The following is a 14687-nucleotide window of genomic DNA, read 5'->3' as shown; positions in this document are numbered from 1 at the left end:
CTTTGGAAATTGATTTTTCGCTTCCTTAGAAAGCTAGAAATAGAAGCATCATACAATCCAGCAATCCCACTCCTTGGAATGTATCCTAGAGAAATAAGAGCCATCACAAGAATAGATATATGCACAGCCATGTTCATTGCAGCACTGTTCGCAATAGCAAAAAGATAAAAACAACCTAGGTTCCAATCAACGGACAAATGGATGAACAAATTATGGTATATCCATGCAATGGAATAGTGCACTATGATAAAGAACAATGACGAATCCACGAAACATCTCATAATATGGGTGAGTCTGGAAGGCATTGCGCTGAGTGAAATTAGTCAGTCCTAAAAGGACATGGACAAATATTTTATGAGCTCACTATTATAAGAACTCAAGAAAAGGTTTAAACACAGAGGAAAACATTCTTTGATGGTTTCGAGCGTGGAGAGGGAGAGAGAAGTGTATTCACTAATCAGATAGTAGACAAGAATTATCTTAGGTGAAGGGAGGGATAACACACGATACGGAGGAAGTCAGCACAACTGGATTAAACCAAAAGCTAAGAAGTTTCCTGAATATAACCAAACACTTCGAGGGACAGAGGAGCAGGGGCAGGATTCTGGGGACCATGGTTTCAGGGGACATCTAGATCAACTGGCATAACAAAGTTTATTAAGAAAATGTTCTGCATCCCACTTTGGAAAGTGGGGTCTGGGGAGCTAAAAGCTAGCAAGCAGCATCTAAGATGCATCAATTGGTCTCAACCTGCCTGGAGGAAAGGAGAGTGAAGAACACCAAAGACACAAGGGAAATATTAGCCCAAGAGACAGAAAGGGCCATATAAACCACAGACTCCATCAACCTGAGACCAGAAGAACTAGATGGTGCCTGGCTACCACCAATGACCACCCTAACAGGGAACAAAACAGAGAATCCCTGATGGAGCAGGAGAAAAGTGGGGTGCAGAACTCAAATTCTAGTATTAAGAAAAGACTTAATGGTCTGACTGAGACTGGAAGGACCCCAGAAGACATGACCTATAGACTGTCTGTTCACCCAAAACTAAAGACATTCCCAAAGCCGACACTTCAGGCAAAGATTAGACTGGAACATAAGACATAAAATGATACTCCTGAAGAGTGTCTTTCTTAGCTCAAGTAGATACATGAGACTAACTGGGCAGCTCCTGCCTGGAGGTGAGATGAGAAGGCAGGAAGGGGCACGACTGATTGAATGGACATGAGATACCTGGGTGGAAAGGAGGAGTGTGCTGTCACATGGTAGGGAGAACAACTCGGGTCACACAACCACATGTATATGAATTTTTGTATGAGAAACTAACTTGAACTGTAAACTTTCAGTTAAAGCACAATAAAAAAAGAAAAAAATTAAAATAAAAAAAAAAGTGTTATAAAGCAAAGCTGTCACCTTGAAATCTAAGGTGTGCCTGACCCAAGCCATGGTGTTTTCAATCACATCATATGCATGAAAAAGGTAGACATTGAATAAAGAAGACCAAAGAAGCATTGCTGCCTTTGAATTAATCGTGGTATTGGCAAAGGATTTTGAATAGAATATACCATGGATTGCCAAAGCACAAACAAATCTGTCTTGGAAGAAGTACAACCAGAATGCTCCCTAGAAGTAAGGATGGTGAGACTATGTCTCACATATTTTGGACATGTTATCAGGAGAGATGAGAGCCTAGAGAAGGATGTCATGGTTGGCAAAGAACAGGGCCAGCAAAAAAGAGGAAGACCCTCAAGGAGATGGATTGACAGAGTGGCTGAAACAATGAGTTCAAGCATAACAAGCATTGTGAAGATGTCACAGGACTGGACAGTGTTTCGTTCTGCTGTACATAGAGTCTCTATGAGTCAGAACCCACTCAATTTCACCTAACAATAATAACAACATCATGGAGGTGATTACATAATTGTATTACTGCCAACCACATCATAACTACCAAACCACTGGGAATCATGGCCCAGAGAAGTTGACACACAACTAATGCAGTTATGCCATTAGTAAAAAAGACAAAAAGGCTTTTTAGCATTAAAAGGTTTATTAACAGAAACTTCAGTAATGCCAAGAGTATTTTCTGGCACAAAAATCAGAAATAAAAACACTAGTAATGGTTTCTGAGAGAGGCATCTGTGAATACATCATCGAGAAGACATGTGAACATTAGCTGAGACCTATACAATCAGCTCACCTCGGCACACTCTTGCAAGTTCTTTCTTGGCACAACCTTGGGAACAACCTTGTTATTCAGTGCTATAATTAGCATTCTCTTTTTTTGGAAATGTTGATCGGAGTTTAAGCTTTGTGTCTCTGAAGCGCTGTTGACTTCTGCTTCGCTCTGAATCATCGAGTTCAATGTACTAAGTTCTCCACTGGCCTTCATCTTCTTGTAAATATTTTTTAATTTCAACACCTTATTATGGCTTTAGATGAGGCTGACCTAAGACCTGTGGAGTTAAATAAAAGTGGGGGAGAGAACATTCATGTCAAGGAGCATCAGGCAAAATTATAAAATTTTTCATAAACAAAAATGAAAGCATTGCCTCAATATAGCTGAACATCAAAATACAGTTAGCAAGCATCCTAGTACCTAGACATTTCTACTTACTTATGGCTTGGCAGCTCAGTGCACTGCAACATTCTTCAGGTTTTGCTTTATGCCAGCCCCCACCCCCACCTCCCGTGGTCTCTTCCCATGACCCCCTTAATGCTTTCATCTTGACACTTTTGACTCTACCTGACACCAGTCACTCATCTGTCTGAAGTCATCCCGGCTGTTGAAAACTCTCAGTGTGACCACAGATCGATTTTTCTTACTTGAGTAATTTTCTTCCATTGCTAAGGAATTTCTGAGTTATAAATGTAATGTGTTCAAGGTATATTAATTATTTCAGGCTATCAAATGCTCCATAAAGATAAGCTACTGCTCAGGATAAACTTAAAAAGGCAGAATTCCCAGCTGCTCTATCTGACAGGCAGAAAGTACAAGCCTTTGAGATACAAGATCTCAAACAAGCATTTAACAATTTTTCTTTCCCACAGTATTTCTTTCAAGGCAATAGTACTTTACATTAAAGAGAGAAACGGGTTAAAAGAACAGTAACCTAACCAAAAATGGCTGAGTTAAAATAGATTGTTGTCTGCATGCTGTGTACTGAGTAACATGCTATGTGTAGTATCTGTCCAGTGCTGTGGATCACACACTACACACGCTCTGTGTGCCCCGGGCAGGGAATCTTTTCTCAAACAGCATCCCAGGATGGGCAGAAGTGGAGGCTGGAAAGCAGCCATAACCAGCTCTCCCCCTTCTTCATGCCCATTCAGGTCAGCTGAACATCCATCAGCTGATGCCGTGTCTCTCTGGCACTGCCAGATAGAAGAGATAGAAACAGGAAGAAAACGTTTCCTGCACCCAAAAATCAGTCACTTAAACCTCCCATCTTTCCTATCCCACTTACACAATTTTGAGCGTTTTAGCAGAAAAGAATTAGAAACACAGATGACATTTACATTCTAGTGTAACCCGAATCAGTTCTGGCTGGTCTTTTCAATGGCGGCAAAGCTGTCCTGTTCAGCTTATTAATAAGGCAGTCCTTGTCAAATAGTGAAAACAAGGAGGCAAGAAGATAAAAATCTAATTGACTCCAAATTCTTAAAATTATTTCCAGATTTAGGCTGTACTCAATCAACTCTGATAGGTTGCATTTAAAGAAAATCCATCGCAGCTTCCAAGTTTGAAAGTGCCAAATGGTCTAGCTATGAGTGTCTGGAGGTGAGCTTCCCTGGACTCTGCCCCTTGGGTTTCTCTTATAGGCAGCTGGCCCCTTTCTTCCTCTTCCACCCCCTCTCCTCCAACTGAACGTGAAGAACCAGCCCACAGAGGTGAAAGGCAAAGCTGAAATTTCTAGGTACCAGAAGCAGCAGCAGCAGCAGGGTTTAGGCGCTGAGCATGGGCGTCCAATGAGGCCTGGAGTCTGAACGGGAGCTCTTACCTGCAGTCATGAGTTGTTTCAGTGATAACGTGGCCCTGTTTTAACCCATTCCCAAGTGGATATGATGGCAGGCTTTGGACCGTCCAAGGGGCTAATTTGCCACAACAAAGCTTCACAGCATTTGACCTCGGGGCAGAGAGCTCTCTGGGAAGATGGCTCAGCAACAGCCAGACTCCTAGCAGGTGGAACAAGGACTGGTGCAGCATCCTGGACTTGTTTTCAGCCTTTCCCTAGGGAAGGTCTATCCTTGGCTGCAGGCTGCTTTCCCTGCCTGGCTCCACCAGGCTTTTATAGCCCCTGGGCTCCCACTCAGACCTTGAGTCTAAGCTTCCTGCCCCACCCCTTTCCCCACCCCCTCCAGGGAATTTCCCCCTCTGCTCCTGCTCACCCTTCCCATCTTGCTTCTTTGCCCACCCTTCTTCTGCATTTCATCCTTTCCTTCTTTTCTTACCCTCAAACCATTTTGTATGCTCACATACTGTTAGTCATTATTTGAAGCCTTATCTTTTTTATACTATTTTTATTGTTGTTGAGAATATACACAGCGAAACATGTATCAATACGACTCTTCCTGCATGTAAAATTCGGTGACATTGATTACATTCTTCCAGCTGTGCAACCATTCTCACCCTCCTTTTTGAAGCCTTGTTTTTATTAGAAATATGGAAACTGAAAACAAAATGGAGATACTTATGTCAAGCCTGGGGAACACTCACAATGCCTGGTTTCACAGGGCAAATATTTAAGGTAACAAGCAACTTAAACTTTAGAGGTAATAACTAGTGCGATTCTTTAGATTTCTTTGTAACCAACATTCTGCATCTTTAACCCCTACTTTCCAGACAAATCAGAGCCTGGCCCTCTGGAAACCTGCCTGGGCAGGCACTGACCCCCTAGAGACATGTGTCCTCTATCATCTTAGCAAAATTGACGTTTCTAAAGAAGATAAGGCTTCATAGCACATTTTGATGAATACCTAAAAGACTGATCAAAACCACACACTTTTCCATTCTTCATGGCAGGCGGTGGGAGTCTTAAGCTTAGAATAAACTCCAAGGGTCAGCACTTAAATCTGGCCTCCAGAGATCCTGACAAGGACTGAGAGAGCACAGGACCCACTAGGGTTGCCTGTTATGTCTTGGGAGAACATCAGATTGGAAGGTCTTCTGACAGAGGTGGAAAATCAGACTCTATAGCTTTCAAATAGCTTCTTATTTTTCTTTGAGCTTTCTGGGAGTTTGGTTGACTGTGACCGTTTACATAAATATTTCAACTTCAGAATGTATTCTTTATCACTAGCCTCTGGTGAACACACACACACACACAAGAAACAAGATGAAATCAGTGGAATCGTACAATCCCAGAAGGAATTTGCTGGTAATGCATGTCCCCTGCACACACAAAAAAATGCATCTTTGTGATGGATTGACCATTTTCTGTTTGTTGCATTGGTAAAAGGAAGCATTTAACATTTTCTAATTTGACTTTTTAAAAATTCAACACAGTTTTTGAGATAATCTGTGACTTGCTGGCACCTAACACCCTCTAGGGAACTATGGGATTAATAAAGGACTCTGTGCTTTTAATGCGTTTTCACTAATGTTGGTGAGAGGCTTCTGAAAATTCTGAGGATGAGAAAGTATTTTTGTGTGTTTTTCTTTGTGGCAAAAATAATCTTCTTGAAGGACTGCCTCCTAAATTAATTGATCGTTTCAAGTGTAAATTTTTAGGAAGGATTTAATTTTGCCTAGATGATGTCATGTAGTCTTTGCAACTTTCCATTAAGGTGGCAATTTTCCCCATTTTACAGAGAGAAAACGCAAGTCAAGAGCAGCCAAGCAACCTGTGCAGTGAGACTTTCGCTAGCACATGTGCCAGATGGGGCTCTCTATCAGCTTTATATCTTTTAGTCGATTCTCATTATTTTCTCAGATCTGTCAACAGCAGACAACCCACACCTAATCCTTAGGACATGTAGGGCTGCAATAGATTGGTTTTTCTTTCTCCATTTCTTCCATTTTTTCATTGTTTCATTAGGGTTTGGAGAAGGAGAAGTAAATGCTTCCTGAGTCAAAAGTTAGTCCTGATTTCTGCCTAGTGCTGACTCTGTGTTTCAGAGGTGCCCTTAGAACTTCTCTAGGTGCTTGTCCTGCTTTCACTTCAGGTTATCAAGGAAGGAAGTGAAGATCTTCAGAAAATCCCCATGTCAGCAAACTTTTCTTTTTCCTCACTTCCTGTTTCTACTTAAATAACATAGTGATTTGCAAAGTACATGTCCTGAGGACAAGCCCAGAAGACTTATCCCATTAAATGGATACTATGCGAACCGAGGTCTTAGTTTTTGTCCACTGAAGATGCATGCTTGCCATGTAGTATGCACTCACTGAGTGGATAATTATCTTGATGCCCTCTAGTTGATTTGACTTGTGGAGACACCGTGTATTACAGAGTACAGCCTTGCTCTGTAGAGTTTACAATGTCTCTAGTCTTTTGGAAGTGGATCACCAGGACTTTCTTCTGAGGCATCACTGGGTGGGTTTGAACCACCAATCTTTCAGTTAGTAGCCAAGTGCTCAACAGTTTGCAACACTCAGAGTTTCCCCAGTAAATGATTAAACCAAAAACAAAACAAAATCCATTTACTGTCTCCTGATTCTGATTCATAGCAACCTTATAGGATAGAGTAGAACTGCCCCATATGATTTCCAAGGAGTGGCTGGTGGATTCAAACTACTGACCTTTTGGTTAGCAGCCACGTCCTTAACCATTGCACCGCCAGGCCTCCAGTAAGTGATTACCCAAAACTCCAAATATGCTAGTTGTATTGGTTATCCTTAATGTCAGTATACTGTAAGGCCTAAAACTGAGCACAGAGATGTTCACTCACGAATTTAGAGTCTGAACGATCATTCCGTCCTGCTTCGCTTTCAATATTAATCTTTTATTTGCAAAAGACAACAACAGTGATTTTTAATTTGGTTGTATTTGATGAGATTAATAAGTTATTTTATGTATTAACTTGTAGCTTCCTCATTTTGCCAACCCTGAAGTACTTTGGGATAGTTTTCCTACCTCTTCTCAAACAGTGCTTAGGCACTTATTGGCTTACCAGTGATGACATAGAAAAGCTTTAGAAAAACAGATAATTCTATTGTTATTCAGGAGATTTTGGAGGCGGAGCCAAGATGATGGAGTAGTCAGACACTTCAGGTGGTCCCTCTTGCAACAAAGACCTGAAAAAACAAGTGAATCAACTATGTATATGACAAGCTAGGAACCCTGAGTATCAAAGGGAAAGTTAAGAAGGCAGACTGGCAGGGGGAGAAGGAGAAGCAGCAAGGAGCTGCCGAGTCCACGGCAGCACCTCAGCCCTTATTCACCCGTGGTGGGGCTGGCTGTAGTGTTTGGGGACAGGACTGAATGGCAAAAGAAGGCAAGTGAAGTGGTGCACCCTTGACCCCCTGGTGTGACTGCAGCGCAGCTGGCTGTGGCATTTAGGACGTGGATGCTTTCGCAAAAGAAGGCAAGCGAGGAGCTGCAGCCCCGACCCCCTGGCTCAACTGCAGCACCGACCGAGCCGGCATGCACAAACTACACATGCCTCCAGAATCTGAGATAAAACACCATTATTGGCACAAGATAAGTGATTTTGTCTAATTTACCATGGGGATCTAATAGGTCCTCCTTTTGAAAGAGCTCTCTCCTGTCTATCTGATCCCTTCTCCCTCTGGCCCAGCTGGCTTCATTAACAGTTGATTTCTCTGGACCTGGGATAGGTCCTACTGTGCTCCCTCACCCATTCTCCTGGACTTGGAGAAGGAACAAATTAACCAACTGTGGAAAAATACTCCCCTAATCTGGAAACTCAGAGCAGAAGCTGCTCCAGTCCAGGATCAAGCGGTCCACAGACTTTGTCTTTCACCTCCGCAAAGAAGCAGGTACCCCATTACTCTGAATAGGATCTGGCTGTTATATTGCAAGTACGAATCTGATTCAGGTCTGACAGTAACTGTTTCAGCTGTGTGGTGAAGAGGCAGGTTTTTGACCTCAAATACTTTTCTGTTTAGTAAACAGGGCCCTCACTTACCCACAGTAGGGACCTGAAGACTGGAGGTTCCACCCATGCAGCCTAACCCCCATGATGGGTCCAAGGATAAATGCTGCCTACCAGTCCTTACGGTTAAAAGCATTGGATGCCTATGGTATGGCTGCAGAGCCCACCCACCAGAGTGCCCTACCAAACAGGGTCATGCCTTCCTCACAGACATTTGGGGTAAGGTTGTCAGCCCCTGTCTTTCTTAGAGTGTGACCCCCTGGTACTACCAGAAACCCATGCATACAACAATCACCACGCCTCTTCTAAGATCATAGGTGAGAGCCTTAACCACACACTGGGTGATCAAATACTGGGACACCTGAGCTGAATCTATATAAGAACAGTGAATGGACTCCTAGGCTCATATACCTGGTAACAGCTCTAGCCATCTGGTAAAGGAAATTAGTGCTTCAAAGCCTCCAATGATCAAGTTAGCTCACTCTAGTAGCCTATTCGGGTATATTAAAACAAAAGAAAGCAAGAAGCTAGGACATAGAGAGCAATCATAAAAAAAAATTACAGATGGCTTGGAGAAAACAGTTGATATCATATCACAGAAAGAAGCAGACCACGATTGCTTCAACAAACTCCCAAAACAAAGAATCAAGGACTCTTCTGGATGAACATGTGTTCCTGGAATTACCAGAAGTCAAACACAAAAGATTAATATACAGAACTCTTCAAGACATCAGGAACGAGATCAGGCAAAAAACAGAACAAGCCAAGGAGCACACAGATAAAGCAGTTGAGGAAATTAAGAAGATTACTCAAGTACCAAATGAAAAATTTAATAGGCTGCAAGAGTCCAAAGAGAGATAGCAATCAGAAATTCAGAAGATTAATAATAAATTTTCAGAATTAGACAACACTGTAGAAAGTCAGTGGAGCAGAATTGAGGAGATGGAAGTGAGAATTAGCGAGATTAAAGATAAAACATGTGGCAACAATATATATAAAGAAAAATCAGGTAAAAGAATTTAAAAAAATGAAGAAACCCTAAGACTCACATGGGGCTCTATCAAGAACAATAACCTACGAGTCAGGGAGGGATAAGAGAAAATACAGAGAGCATTGTTGAAAACTTGTTGGCAAAAAATATTCCTGACATCAAACCCCATAGAAGGTAGATCCCAAAGAAAGTCACCAAGACATATTATAATCAAACTTGCCAAAACCAAAGATAAAGAGAGAATTTTAAGAGTGGCTAGGGATAAACAAAAAGTCACCTACAAAGGAGGATCAATAAGTTTAAGCTTAGACTACTCAGCAGAAACCATGCCAGAAAGAAGGCAATGGGATGACATATATAAAGCGTTGCAAGAGAAAAATTGCCAGCCAAGCATCACATATCCAGGGAAACCGTCTCTCAAATATGAAGGTGAAATTAGGTCATTTCCAGATATACAGAAGTTTAAGGAATTTGCAAAAACCAAACAAAAACTACGAGAAATACTAAAGGGAATTCTCTGGTTAGAAAATCAACAAATCCAGATATCAACCCAACACTAGAACACAGGACAGAGCAACCAGATATCAACCCAGATAGGGAAATCACAAAAATAAATCAAGACAAAAAAAACCCTCAAAACATGGAATTAGTGATGTTATTATGTAAAAGATAACAACAGTGAATCAATAAAGAGGGACTAAATAAAGTAGTCATAGACCTTCCACATGGAGAGGAAATTAAGGCAATATATGGAGATACAAGTTAGTTTTCAACTTAGAAAAATAGGGGTAAATATTAAGGTAACCACAAAGGAGACTAACAATCCTACACATCAAAGTAAAATACAAGAAAAACGTAAAGGCTAGCAAAAACAAAATCAAGGACAATGAAAAAGAGGAACACACAACTTATAAAGAAAACTACTCAGCACAAAAATTAAGTGGTAAAAAAGAAATTGTCAACCACACACACAAAAAAAAAAAATCAAAATGACGGCACTAAACTCATACCTATCTATAGTCAAATGCTGAATGTAAATGGACTAAATGCACCAATGAAGAGACAGAGAGTGGCAGAATGGATAAAAAAAACACCATCCGTCTATATGCTGCCTACAAGAGACACACCTTAGACTTAAAGACACAAACAAACTAAAACTCAAAGGATAGAAAAAAATATATCAAGCAAACAACAATCAAAAAACAGCAGGAGTAGTAATACTAATTTCTGACAAAACAGACTTCAAACTTAAATCTACTACAAAGGATAAGGAAGGGCGCTATAAAATGGTTAAATGGACAACATACCAGGAGGATATTACCATATTAAATATTTATGCACCCAATGACAGGACTTCAAGATACATAAAGCAAACTCTAACAGCACTAAAAGTGAGATAGACAGCTCCACAATGACAGTAGGAGACTTCAACACACCACTTTCAGTGAAGGACAGGACATCCAGAAAGAAGCCCAATAAAGACATGGAAGAGCTAAATGTCACAATCAACCCACTTGATCTCACAGACATATACAGAACGCTCCACCCAACTCATCCAAGTATACATTCTTTTCCAACCCACATGGAACATTCTCAAGAATAGACTGCATAATAGGCCATAAAGCAAGCCTTAACAGAATCCAAAACATCGAAGTATTACAAAGCATCTTCTCTGACCATAAAACTGGAAGTCAATAACAGAAAAATCATAGAAAAGAAGTCAAACACATGGAAACTGAACAACACTTTGCTCAGAAATGATTGGATTAAAGAAGAAATTAGTGACAGAATAAAGAAATTCATTGAATCCAATGAAAATGAAACACTTCCTATCAGAACCTTTGGGAAACAGCTAAAGCAGAGCTCGGAGGTCAATTTGTATCAATAAATGGACACATACAAAAAGAAGAAAGGGACAAAATCCAAGAACTATCATTACAACTTGAACAAATAGAGAGCAACAAAAGAAACCCTCAGGCACCAGAAGAGAACAAATAATAAAAATTAGAGCAGAATTAAATGAAATAGAAAACAGAAAAACCAATCGAAAGAGTTAACAAGACCAAAAGCTGGTTCTTCGAAAATATCAACCAAATCGATAAATTACTGTCCAGACTGACGAAAGAAAAACAGCAGAGGAAGCAAATAACCCAAATAAGAAATGAGAAGGATATCACAACAGACCCAAATGAAATTAAAAGAATTGTAACAGAATACTATGAAAAATTGTACTCTAACAAATTGAAAACCTTGAGGAAATGGACAAATTTCTAGAAACATATTACCTACCTAAACTAATACAAACGGAGACAGAACAACTAAATAAACGAGTAACAAAAGAAGACATTGAAAATGTAGTTTAAAAACTCCCAACAAGGAAAAGCCCTGGCCCTAACGGTTTCAATGGAGAATTCTATCAAACTTTTGGAGAAGGGTTAACACCATTACTACTAAAGGTATTTCAGAGCATAGAAAACGGTGGAATACTCCCAAACTCATTCTATAAAGCCAGCATAACCCTGATACCAAAACCAGGTAAACATACCACAGAAAAAGAAAATTACAGAACAATATCCCTCATGAACTTAGATGCAAAAATCCATAACAAAATTCTAGCCAACAGAATTCAACAACATATCAAAAATTAATTCATCATCACCAAGTGGGATTCATACCAGGTATGCAAGGATCGTTCAAAATTAGAAGTTTCTAGCAATCAATGTAATCCATCATATAAATAAAATGAAGGACAGAACTGCATGATCTATCAATTTATGCAGAAAAGACATTTGACAAAGTCCAACACCCATTCACGATAAAAACTCTCAGCAAAATAGGAATAGAAGGAAAATTCCTCAACATTATAAAGGGCATTTATACAAAGCCAACAGCCAACATGATCCTAAATGGAGACTGAAAGCATTTCCCTTGAGAATGGAAACCTGACAAGAATGCCCTTTATCACCACTGTTACTCAGCATTGTGCTGGAGGTCCTAGCCAGAGCAATTAGGCTAAATAAAGAAATAAAGGACATACAAATTGGCAAAGAAGAAGTAAATTTATCTGTTTGCAGATGACATGATCTTATACACAGAAAAACCTAAAGAATCCTCAAGAAAACTACTGAAACTAATAGAAGAGTTTAGCAGAGTATCAGGATACAAGATAAACATACATAAATCAGTTGGCTTCCTCTACACCAACAAAGACAACATTGAAGAGGAAATCCCTAAATCAATACCATATACAATAGCCCCTAAGAAGATAAAATACTTAGGAATAAATCTAACCAGAGACATAAAAGACCTATACAAAGACACTATTGCAAGAAACCAGAAGAGACCTGCATAAGTGGAAAAACATGCCTTGCTCGTGGATAGGCAGACTCAACATTGTAAAAATGTCTATTTTACCCAAAGCAATTTATAGATACAATTTAGTCCTGATCCAAATACCACTGACATTTTTTAATGAGATGGAGAAAAAAATCATCAACTTCATATGGAAGGGAAAGTGGCTCCGGATGAGTAAAGCATTACTGAAAAAGAACAAAGTGGGAGGCCTCACACTACCTGATTTTGAAACATATTATCCCACAGTAGTCAAAAACACCCTGGTACTGGTATGACAACAGATGCATAGACCAATGGGACAGAATGAAGACTCCAGACACAAATCCATCCATATATGAGCAGCCGATATTTGACAATGGCCCAAAGTCTGTTAAACGGGGGAAAGACAGTCTCTTTAATAAATGGTACTGGCATAATTGGATCCCAGAATATCCACCTGCAAATAGATCAAACAAGACCCATACCTCATACCATGCAAAAAACACAACTAAAAATGGATCAATGACCTAAATATACAATCTAAAACGATAAAGATCATGGAAGAAAAAATAGGGACAACATTAACCAAAAGACAAAACCTAGTGCTGTCGAGTAGATTCTGACTCATAGCGACCTTGTAGGACAGAGTAGAACTGCCGCATAGAGTTTCCAAGGAGCGCCTGGCGGATTCAAACTGCCGGCCCTTTGGTTAGCAGCCGTAGCACTTAACCACTATGTCGCCAGGGTTTCCAGGGACAACATTAGGAGCCCTAAAACAGACAGTATACAAAACATTACTATGTACAAATGCCAGAAGAGAAATTGGATAACTGGGAGCTCCTAAAAGTCAAACACCTACGTTCATCCAAAGACTTCACCACAAGAGTTAAAAGATTACCTACATATTGGGAAAAAGTCTTTAGCTATGACATTTCCAATCAGCATCTGATCTCTAAAATCTACATGATACTGCAAAAACTCAACAACAAAAAGACAAATAAACAATTAAATAATGGGCAAAGGATATGAACAGACATTTCACCAAAGAAGACATTCAGGCTGCTAACAGATACATGAGGAAATGCTCACGATCATTACCAATTAGAGAAATGCAAATCAAAACTACAATGAGACTACATCTCATTTCAAAAAGGCTGCATTAATCCAAAACACACAAAATAATAAATGTTGGAGAGATTGTGCAGAGACTGAAACACTTATACACTCCTGGTGGGAATGTAAAATAGCATGGCCACTTTGGAAATCAGTTTGGTGCTTCCTTAAAAAGCTAGAAATAGAACTACCGTATGACCCAGCAATTCCACTCCTCAGAATATACTGTAAATAAATAAGAGCCTTCATATGAACAGATAATATGCACACCCATGTTCATTGCAACACTGCTTACGACAGCGAAAAAATGGAAGTAACCAAGGTGCCCGTCAATGGATGAATGGATAAATAAATTATGGTATATTCACACAATGGAAAACTACGCAACAATTCAGAACAGCAATGACTCTGTGAAACATTTCATAACATGGAGGAATCTGGAAGGCATTATGCTGAGTGAAATTGGTCAATTGCAAAAGGACAAATATTGTATGAGGCCACTATTATAAGAACTCCAGATAAAGTTTAAGCACAGAAGAAAATATTCTTCGATAGTTACGAGGGTGGAGAGAGAGGAAGAGGGATATTTACTAGCTAGATAGCAGACAAAATTTTTTTTAGGTGAAGGGAAGGGCAACACATAACACAGGGAGTTCAGTATAACTGGACTAAACCAAAAACTAAGAAGTTTCCCAAATACAGCCAAAAGCTTCGAAGGCCAGAGTAGCAAGAATAGGGGTCTGGGGACTGTGGTTTCAGGGGACATGTAGGGCAATTGGCATAAGAAAATGTTTTAAGAAAATGTTCTGCATTCCACTTTGGTGAGAGGTGTCAGGGGTCTTAAACACTAGCAAGCAGCCATCTAAGATGCATAAATAGTTCTCAACCCACCTGGAGCAAAGGAGAGTGAAGAACACCAAAGACACAAAGTACATATGAGCCCAAGAGACAGAAAGGGCCACATAAACCAGAGACTCCATCAGCATGAGACCTGAGGCCGGAAGAACTAGACGGTGCCCGGCTACCACCAATCACTCCCCTGACGGAGAACACAACAGAGAATCCCTGATGGAGCAGAACAGTGGGATGCAGGTCTTAAATTCTCGTAAAAAGACCAGGCTTAATGCTCTGATTGAGACCGGAGGGACATTGATTGTCATGGTCCCCAGACCCTTTGATAGCCCAAGATTGGAAC

The sequence above is a fragment of the Loxodonta africana genome, chromosome 9 (assembly GCF_030014295.1).
Source record: "Loxodonta africana isolate mLoxAfr1 chromosome 9, mLoxAfr1.hap2, whole genome shotgun sequence".
Classification (NCBI taxonomy): domain Eukaryota; kingdom Metazoa; phylum Chordata; class Mammalia; order Proboscidea; family Elephantidae; genus Loxodonta; species Loxodonta africana.
Note: the sequence above shows the minus strand (reverse complement) of the source record.